We start from the raw sequence: 4,142 nt of genomic DNA on the forward strand, positions 1-4,142 counted from the left end.
GAAGTAAACACATGAGTGCAAAAAGGAATCTGTTGAACTTCGATTGCACGATAAATACAACTAAATACCTAGGAATTATAACTACGAAAAACGTAAATTGGAAAAAAACATAGGCGAGGAAGACGAACCAAAGACTGCGTTTTATTGACAGAACACTTAGAAGATGCGACAGACCTACTAAAGAGACTGCCTACACCACGCTTGTCCGACCTCTTTTAGAGAAGTGCTGCGCGGTTTGGGATCCTTACCAGATAGGATTAACTGAGTACATCCAGAAAGTTCAAAAACGGGCAGCACGTTTTGTTTTATCGAAGAATTGGGTAAAGGCCAACGGCCTTGCCGCAGTGGTAACGCCGGTTCTCGTCAGATCACCGAAGTTAAGCGCTGTCGGGCTGGGCTAGTACTTGGATGGGTGACTATCCGGTCGGCCGAGCGCTGTTGGCAAGCAGGGTGCACTAAGCCCTTGTGAGGCAAACTGAGGAGCTACTTGATTGAGAAGTAGCGGCTCCGGTCTCGGAAACTGACATACGGCCGGGAGAGCGGTGTGCTGACAACATGCCCCTCCATATCCGCATCCAGTGACGCCTCTGGTCTGAGAATGACACGGCGGTCTGTCGGTATCGTTGGGCCTCCCAAGGCCTGTTTGGACGGAGTTAGGTAATGAGTGTCGCGGACGTGATGCAGATTTGGGGTGAATGTCATTAAAACAAAGGCGTTTTTCGTTGCAGTGCGATCTTCTCACGAAGTTTCTATCTCCAACTTTCTCCTCCGAATGCGAAAATATTTTGTTGACGCCGTCCTACATCGGGAAATCCCATCACCATAATAAAATAAGGGAAATCAGAGTTAACACGGAAAGATGTAGGTGCTCCTTTTTTCGGTGCTCTTTTTCAGAGTGAAGTATTAGTAATTATTGTGAAGGTGGTTCGATGAGTCCTCTGCCAGGCACTTATATGTGATTCGCAGAGTAGTCATGTAGATGTAGATGTAGATGTAGAATAAAATGTGTCTGCTCAAGGTAGAATCTTCTCTCCTATTTGAAATCATACACTGACAAAAAAGTTACGTTTAACCTCATGAAGAATGTCTGGAAAACAGAATTCCTTTCCTGTGCCATCCTTTACATGTCAGAGTAGCAATTGCCAATCTATGCGCTTAATTATTTGCTGGGCGTATACCAATCTTTGTCATCCTATACAGTTTTTTAACTGGTAACCAGCATAAATTAGTATGTTATGAGCTCACAATAGACTAGATTCAGTAAGGAACCGATAAGGTGGCCACCGGCCCCCAAATAGTTATAATTAAAAGTTGCACACCTCTTGTCAACTGTTCTGTGTTTCAGATTGCTGCCACGCACAGCGACCCCAAAGCTGTGACACTGTAACTACCTGACGTAGTGCTGTGTTGTCAGTATGAGAGGATGATTAATTGCTTAATAACACTGCACATACGTTCAAATGTGTTATGCAGTATGAGATATGATTAGAAATATTTACTAAATGTCTAGGACGTCTTTTGTCTTCTACTCATGCGTTGTATTGCAGCAACCTTAATTTAATGTAGTATTTCTTGCCGCAAATATGCATCGTATTTGAAGGTGACAATCTCTGTAATCCCCACTCACGAATTTATGATACTTCCTTGTCAGAATTTATACCATAGCAGCTGATCGGTACGAGTCGCGTATGCTCGCGAGTAATCAGTATTGAAAGACAAACAGTAAAACATTGCCCCTCTCATATGTCCTAACCCAGAAGTGACCGCACTTCTTCTCCTATGCTCCTGTGGCAAGCGGCCGAATTTATACTTAGCTCACGGTCGAATTCAACCACAGCAATGAAAATAAAGCACATCTTAAAATATTACTGTCCCTATATTTTTGTCTGCTACTGAGCAGGAAACTTATATTATTACACTACTGGCCATTAAAATTGCTACACCAAGAAGAAATGCAGATCATAAACGGGTATTCATTGGACAAATATATTATACTAGAACTGACATCTGATTACATTTTCACGCAGTTTGGGTGCATAGATCCTGAGAAATCAGTACCGAGAACAACCACCTCTGGCCGTAATAACGGCCTTAATACGCCTGGGCATTGAGTCAAACAGAGCTTGGATGGCGTGTACAGGTACAGCTGCCCATGCAGCTCCAACACGATACCACAGTTCATCAAGAGTAGTGACTGGCGTATTGTGAAGAGCCAGATGGTCGGGCACTATTGACCAGACGTTTACAGTTGGTGAGAGATCTGGAGAATGTGCCGGCCAGGGCAGCAGTCGAACATTTTCTGTATCCAGAAAGGACCGCACAGGACCTGCAACATGCGGTCGTGCATTATCCTGCTGAAATGTAGGGTTTCGCAGGGATCGAATGAAGGGTAGAGCCACGGATCGTAACACATCTGAAACGTAACGTCCACTGTTCAAAGTGCCGTCAGTGCGAACAAGAGGTGACCGAGACGTGTAACCAATGGCACCCCATACCATCACCCCGGGTGATACGCCAGTATGGTGATGACGAATACACGCTACCAATGTGCGTTCACCGCGATGTCGACAAACACGGATGCGACCATCATGATGCTGCAAACAGAACCTGGATTCATCCGAAAAAATGACGTTTTGCCATTTGTGCACCCAGGTTCGTCGTTGGGTTCACCATCGCAGGCGCTCCTGTCTGTGATGCAGCGTCGAGGGTAACCGCAGCCATGGACTCCGAGCTGATAGTCCATGCTGCTGCAAGCGTCGTCGAACTGATCGTGCAGATGATTGTTGTCTTGCAACCATCCCCATGTGTTGACTCAGGGATCGAGACGTGGCTGCACGATCCGTTACAGCCATGCGGATAAGATGCCTGTCATCTCGACTGCTAGTGATACGAGGCCGTTGTGATAGAGCACTGCGTTCCGTATTACCCTCCTGAACCCACCGATTCCATATTCTGCTAACAGTCATTGGATCTCGACCAACGCGAGCAGCCGTGTCGCGATACGATAAACCGCAATCGCGATAGGCTACAATCCGACCTTTATCAAAGCCGAAAACGTGATGGTACGCATTTCTCCTCCTTACACGAGGCATCACAACAACATTTCACCAGGCAATGCCGGTCAACTGCTGTTTGTGTGTGAGAAATCGGTTGAAAACTTTCCTCATGTCAACACGTTGTAGGTGTCGCCACCGGGGCCAACCGGGTGTGAATGTTCTGAAAAGCTAATCATTTGCATATCACAGCATCTTCTTCCTGTCGGTTAAATGTCGCGTCTGTAGCACGTCACCTTCGTGGCGTAGCAATTTTAATGGCCAGTAGTGTAATAAGAGCTTAACATTAGTTGACTTTTTTGGATTCGGCTGCTGTTTCTGAGATGGATGTTGTTATAAAATACGCTTGGGAACCTCGGCCTTACTAGTACTTGATTCGGGCCATATGCTGCGCTACAGTGTTTCGCGGTACAAGTGCACGTGACTAAGTTGGCGTTTCGTTTGTTTTATAGGGGCATCAAGCACAGCAGCCTCCATGATAGTGTTCAATTGCAGGAGGCTACGTGACGACTGCGCAAGTCCTTCTCCTCCTTCAGTTCCGAAACAATACGTAACAGGATCACAACACTGCACTCACGGACTCCACGTCATTCACACATTCACTCAGTGCCATACACATACACATTTCTCACACTGTGCTGCGTAAAGAGGAAAAATCCTACCCCTTATTTCAGTATAAGTAATTACATGCTCGATATTGGAAGAAGGTTCGCCATACTGTTTTAATCTCTCACCTGGAAATTTCTTGTAATGTAACCTCGATTATTTAGGGGTTTTCACAAACATAGTTATGATCATTTATGGCCTTTTTTAAGGTTTACTGGCTTTTAAAACTGTTGTTGAAGATAGCCATTTCTTTACAGTGGGTCAATCTTGAGGTCTATATTAATTCTGCACGCTACTAAACACTTTTTTATCCTGCAGTTACTCTGCATCACTTGGCATTTACATGTTTTGAAACATCTGCTTGTATAACATGAGTATTTTCTATCAGGGAATTTTTTTCTAGAGCACCCAGAATAGATATGATTGGAGTACATTTGTCCATCATCTGATAAACTTGTCACATTACGTATGAAAAACTGGCTC

At 44.8% G+C, this 4,142-nt stretch overlaps 1 pseudogene; it reads left to right on the plus strand.

Annotated features, from left to right (window-relative positions):
* The first annotated feature begins 326 nt into the window (after nucleotides 1-326).
* LOC126419839 (5S ribosomal RNA) lies at nucleotides 327-444 on the plus strand (annotated as a pseudogene).
* The last annotated feature ends 3,698 nt before the right edge of the window (nucleotides 445-4,142 follow it).

This window comes from Schistocerca serialis, chromosome 1, assembly GCF_023864345.2.
Source record: "Schistocerca serialis cubense isolate TAMUIC-IGC-003099 chromosome 1, iqSchSeri2.2, whole genome shotgun sequence".
NCBI lineage: Eukaryota > Metazoa > Arthropoda > Insecta > Orthoptera > Acrididae > Schistocerca > Schistocerca serialis.